Source organism: Onthophagus taurus, chromosome 2, assembly GCF_036711975.1.
Source record: "Onthophagus taurus isolate NC chromosome 2, IU_Otau_3.0, whole genome shotgun sequence".
Lineage (NCBI taxonomy): Eukaryota > Metazoa > Arthropoda > Insecta > Coleoptera > Scarabaeidae > Onthophagus > Onthophagus taurus.
Genome location: NC_091967.1, coordinates 24,897,476 through 24,904,581, shown reverse-complemented (window position 1 = coordinate 24,904,581; position 7,106 = coordinate 24,897,476).

Genomic DNA, 7,106 nt, shown 5'->3' with positions numbered 1-7,106 from the left:
CGGATTTTGATTTTTAGTTCATCCAAAGTATTTGGTCTAGTGGTATAAACTTTACTCTTCAGATATCCCCAAAGGAAGAAGTCCAGCGGAGTCAAATCAGGTGATCTTGCAGGCCATTCAATTGGCTTTGTTCTCCCAATCCATTGATTGGGAAATAATTGATTTAAATATGCACGAACAGGAACCGCATAGTGTGGCGGCGCGCCATCTTGTTGGAAGAACACTTGCCGTTGAAATCGACTTGGGTCAACATCATCTGGTCGTTATCTGGTCGTTATGGAAGGAATGAGATCTGTTTGTAGAAAATCTAAATATCTCTCTCCAGTTAAGGTTCCCTCAAAAAAATAAGAGCCCAGGATAGTATCCTGTACTATTCCGCACCACACATTAATCTTTTGCGGATATTGGGTATGCGATTTTCTTGCCCAATGTGGATTTTGGGTAGCCCAATACCGACAATTTTGCCTGTTAACTTGCCTACTCAATGTACACAGGAAAAAATCGTGTCGTGTAAAAATTTTAGAGTAGTTGGTAAAAAGAATTAGAGTAAAAATTGTAATATCATATGGTAAAAATAACTCTAATGTACACTATATTTAATATTAATATAGAGTTCATATATTATTCACTTAATAGAGTAGTTTTTACAGTTCTCTAAAGGAGAGTTCTTTTTTACTTATGTTAGTGAAGTTATGTAATATATAAAACATAAAATTTTACACTAGACCTAGTACCTTTCCTTCGGGTACTTCGTAGGCACCGCACTATTTTGCTCGGGATTACTCGTCGGTACCACGTGATCAACATGTGGTGTGATACAGCTAAAATTTAACGGTCATCTACTAAACGAGTCGGAACTCGATAGCGTCTCGAGACCTGATTTACGCGATATACAAAGAAAGAACGATTATTTTTATTTTAATTATGTTTGCCAAAATAAAACATTCATGATGTGCAATTAGTGAAACTTCCGGAAGATTTTACATACAAGTTCCTTGTGAAGATTGGTAAAAATGTGCAACTTGGTGCAACTATACAAATAGGAAACTTATAGAAGACTCATTAGATGCAGTTTTAATGGTGACTCGGTGGAAACTTTAAAATGAATTAAGTATTATATATGTTATATGTATATAAATAGAATTTAATTTTTTTAAATTTAAGTTATAACAATATATTACAAGTTGTATATTGTAACAAATAAAAACAAATATTTTATAATTTTGATTTTTATTACAAACGTAAAACTTCTCTAAAAATACTCCACTTCCTATCAAAAATTAACAATAATAAGTGTAAGATACACACTATTTAATGATATTTTGTCAATTAATAGAGTAAAATTAGAGCGAATTTTTAATAATTTACACTGATTAGATTAGAAATGTATCTAATTAGAGTCACGACAACATCTAGTTAGATTACATATAATACACTGTTATAGAGTAACGATTTTACACTATTTAATAAACACCATCTTCTCACTATTTAGTGTAAATTTTTAATCTATTCACCTACACTATATAGTGCAAAAAATAACTCTAAATAAATTGGACCGATCTGAACCATGTTTTAGAGTTGATTTTTACTCTATATTTTTTCCTGTGTAAATGTTGCCTCATCGGAAAAAATTATGTTTTTATCGAAATCTTCGTGCACAATTGTTTCAACTGATCACCAAATTGCGATCTCTTGTGAACCGTTGTTTTACTAATGGCCAGATTCGACCCAATATCCCTTATCGTAATATGAGGGTTTTCTTGCACAGCCATAACAACGTTATATTGAGCCTCGTCTGAAACATTTGGTCGGCCAGACTTCGAGAGATCCCGTACATGCCCATGATTTTTAAATTTAGTGACAATGCGGCTTACCGTACTTTGGCTTATGGGTTCATGGTCAGGATATGTTGCATTAAACAGCTCTACTACTTCTTTTTGAGTTCGAGTTCGATCCCCAATTCCAATGAAACACAGAATTTCTATTCTTTCCCGCTCGGTCAAATGTACCATTTTAATAAATTAACAACGAAAACAAATAAAAGTAAAGAATAAACAAAAATTAACTCAAAACTGATGTAAGAATAGTTTCAATCAGTGCTATAAGAAACAACAAGCTTTACTAAATCAATGTTTGACACTTATAAAACTTAGAGAATTGTTTAAAATGATTGGTTACCATAGTTACTCATGGCTACTGCTATTTTTTCCATGTCAAGCAAATTTGAACTAATTAAACTTTAAAGTAATTTTTCTCGAAAATTTTCTTATGTAACAAATATTAATATTGACTGTGCTAGATTCAGAAAAACATCTTCTTTCATATACCGCAATAAAAATGGGGGATTGCCATTTGAAAAAAATATCGATGACGTCATAACTCAGTTAAAAATGGCGGAAAAAATTTGTAACCTACACCAAAACATTTAAATCTTTAGACCCCTCTCAGGGATTTTTCCATAAACCGTTCATAATGATTTTATTGAATATATCCGTTACTTTGCGGACACTCTGTATATGGTTTCCATTAGAAAAATTACAAGTTTGTGTCATAACTCAAAAATTATTGCTTAAATAAAAAAATCAGTTAGATTGCTTTATTAAACATGTAATACCCTACAAATTTTTCCTTTACACATATTTCCTAAAGTCAATAATAGCGGAGCCATAGGTATCGAACGATATAACGAAAAAACGGTTTTTTCAAGATATCTAGTTAGCCATGCATTTCATCCAAAAAACAAAAAGCTCATTAAATTGAGTTCATGAAATTGCAATTCTTTCCCTATTTAATCGTCTCTCTATCTCCGCTAGTTTACAAGATCTCTATACTAAACATGAAAAAAAACTCACCCTGTATGTACTATACTTTAAAGATATTTAAAGAAGTTTGGGCTGCATTTTCGTGATTTGGTGTGGGTCCTATTCGTCGGATAACTCAACGAATGAACTAACATTTATACAAAGACATCATGGCGAATACAATGAAGCCATTTGCGGACGAATATATGCCTGTCCCATTCATTTTTATGTAGGATAACGATCCAAAGCATACTGCTAGAAGCGTTAAAGCATGGTCTTCTACCGAAAACGTTAATGTTTTGGATTGGCCTGCTCAGAGTCCCGACTTAAACCCAATTGAAAATCTCTGGGCAGATGTTGAAAGGGCTCTGGAAAAGAAAATAAACAAAAATGCTGATGAATTGTTCAAAAATATAAAGGAAATATGGCAGAATATTCCAATCGAACGATGTCAGCATTTAGTAGCTAGTCTTCCTCGAAGGTGTAAAAACGTAATTAAATTAAGGGGTTATCCTACTAAATATTAGATTTAAATGAAAATTTACCTTTAAAACGTTGTTAATTAATTAATTGTTAATGTATAAATAAATTTAAAGTGTCCCTAATTAATTGTCCAAATTACAATAGCCAATATGTATTTATTTTATTTTTTAAGTTGCCAATTATGTATTATTTTCGTTTTTGTTTCAATAATTACATGAATTATAAGATAATAAACATAATTTTTTTTGTTCAAGAAATCGAATAAAACAATTTAATAAAAAAAAACTCAACATTTTAAAATAAAAAATGCTGTCCCTAATTAAATGACCACCACAGTATATTAATTTTTTTTTGTAGTAAATTCTGTATATCTTTTCTGGAAGGGCGCCAATACAGTGTCGTGTCCTGGGGGCCAGTTATGTTTGCTACGCCACTCTCTGGATAGTTCTGTTAACATATTGTAATAATATCACACTTATGATAGCATTAAGAGCTGGCGTTAATATTAAAAAATAAAAGTCATGGAAACAAACAAAAAATAGAAATAATAATAGTAAATAAACATAAAAACGTGTTAAGTCGGAGTTTTGAATTAACGAATTTCTGTTTGAACCTGCTCCGGAAATATTTTATTATATATTTACAAATTGTGTTTTGATATAAAATAAGCGTTCATCACAATTTTTGGCGCCCAACGTGGGGCACAAAAGGAAAAATTAAAATGGCTGAAAGACAAATAAAAACTAGAGCGTCATCGAAAGGTAGAAAAGATGATACCGACAAAACGAATCAAACTTCGAGTATAGCTAATACGAATAAGAAATAATAATTCTAATGCGATAAGAAGGAGACAGTAGAGAAAAGTAAAATAAATATGAATGATATAATGAAAATGATGCGAAAAATAAATGAAGATAACAAAATAAGGGATTAAACACCTCACGGGCAGAAAGACCCTGGTCGGTAGCCCTATTCTCACCCCTTCACTTTTTTATTTTTGTTATATACACATATTATAGATATTTATATTGTTATTCTTATTTTTTTTTATGTAGTGGGTACTGAATAAAATTTGTTTTCTTCTTCTAAGGGATTAAAATAATAGAGTAATAAATGAAGGAAATCTAAGAAAATTAAATGAAGAGAACAAAATCAAAGAAAATTAAATGAAGAAATAACAACTAAAATAAGAGATGAAAACAAAAGAATGAGAGACGAAAATAAGAAACTAAATGAAGAAAATAGAACCTTAATAGTAGAAAACTTCGAAATAATTAAAAAAGAAAATGAAATAATTATTAAAAATAATCTTGAAAAATTGGAACAACAGTTAAACAATCAAATAGAAGGTATAACTAAAACACTAGATGGAAAGATAACGTATCAAATTAACAAAAAGATTGAAATAATTAGACAAAAAAACACAATTCAAATTATTACAATAGACCAACAAATAAATGAGTATTCCGATAAAATTAAAGAAAATAAAGATAATATTATAAATTTAAAAGAAGAAACACATAAAAATTTAAATAGTTTACAAGAAGAACAAGATAAATTAAAGAAAGATATCATAATTAACCAAGATCTAAATAAATAAAATTTCGATAATTAAAAAAAAAAGATGAATATTGAAAGTGAATATTACGATAATGTAGTTAAAATAATCGAAGATATAAAGAAAACTAGAAGTAATATGATAAATTTAGATTCTACATCGACATTATCATATTTAAAACCGGAAATGTAGCCCAAATTTAGGGGTACCAAGGACAAGATACACCCGATGACATACTTGAATAACTTGATAAGACTAACCACCGATATTGACGATCCTAAATTAATTTTGAATTTGATTCAACTAACTTTAGAAAAGCAAGCTTTAGAATGGTACGAAATGGTAGCGGACAAATGCAACGACTTGGATGATTTTAAGAATGAATTTGTGAAACAGTTTTGGAATAGTAACCAACAACACCGACAAAAATTAAAACTATTAAATGGAAAATATAACGAAAATTGGAGAGTAACCAGGGAAATTTATGCATGTGATGTATACAACCGTAGCAAATATATACAGGGTCTTGAAGAAAAGGAAATAGCGGAAATTTTAATCAAATATTTTGTCAATGCAGATAACGTAGCACTTGTTTATCAAAATATTTCCAGCATGAATGAATTAATGGAGATTTTAAAAAGATTAGATGATTTTACGGAAAACCAAAGAAAAGAAAGGAATTTAAATTATCAAAATATAAACTACGGACATACAAAACTAAATTATAACTACAACTACGATAAAAAAACCAGAGCAAAATCAAAGAAACTACAATTACAATAACAGTAACTATGAACTATGATAATAATGATAAAACCTACGGTAGTAATAATAGATATATGATAATATAAATGGCCCCGATAATTATGGATATAGAAATTCTCAATCATGATTCCAAAATAATGACAGAGGACCACCACGTAGATTTAATTTTATACCACAGAATCGAGGAAATTCCCCACAACGAGAAAATGTATATATGAATCACGTGACTTATAAGGATTATTCCGAAGATAGAGCTAACAATGAGACGGGAAATTCAATAAGGAATGAGAATCGACAGTATAACCAAAGTGTGGACGATGAAAAAAAAAAACGCTGACTAAAAAAATATATCAATAAAATCACTTCAAAATTCATACCAAATTTTACGATAATGAGGGTTATCGTAAAATTTGGTTTCTTCAATTTTAATGAAAAAACTAATTTAATACAATATAATTATATCCCAATTATTAAAATTAAAGTTCAAAATATCGAAATTAAAGCAATAATAGATACAGCTGCTGAAATATCAATAATTAATACCGAAATAACAAAAACAATCGATAACTTAGAAAATTATCTTGAAATCATAAAAAAAATAGAAATCGGAAGAAAACAGGACAATTGAGTAAAAAATTAATTTTAGTAACCGAAATTAATAATGAAATTTATTTAATGGAATTTTATCTTTTCGAGAACATAACATATGAGTGTTTGATAGGAATTGATAACATCCGAAAACATGAAATGATCTTAGATTTTGAAAAAGAAGAATTGAGAATTGGGAAAAATTGTATAAAATTCGAAACAAATAATGAATATTGTCATTTAATGATTGAGAATAAAGAAGAAGGTAAAGAAAGTGTTAAGAAAGAAAAGAATAAGCATTTTGAAAGGAAAACGAATGGAGAAAATGTAAAAAGAATTAATAATATAAATAAAGGGGAAAATTATTATAAAAATATTTATGAAGAAAATAAATATGATGAATATGGGGAAGAAATAAATTATGTAAATATAAATAATGAAAATAAAAAAGAAAATATGATTATTGACGAGGGAAATAAGGAATGGTATATAGATAAATTGGTAAAAAAGATTCAGATAAAGGAAGAAAATAAAGAGAGATTGAAGGAAATTTTGTTGGATAATTCGATAACATTTAATGATAAAATAACGTTTGCTAAAAATTATACCCATAAAATACAAGTAGATCATACACCTTTAAATTGTAAAAATTAACCTATACGTTTTCATTTCCGAGAATAAGTTAACGAAGAGATAAATAAATTGAATTTGGAAAAATGAAGAAATAGAAAATTTAGAAATAAGATTAGAAAAAGTAAAAGAAAGACTAATTAAAAAAGCAGAGTATCGAAAGAGACAACAGGAAAAAAAGAACAGAAAGATCAATTTCAACATATTATAAATGAATTAAAACAAGAAGAGTCACCGATAAAAGAAATAAAATAGTAGCAAAATTAACGAAAACATTATAA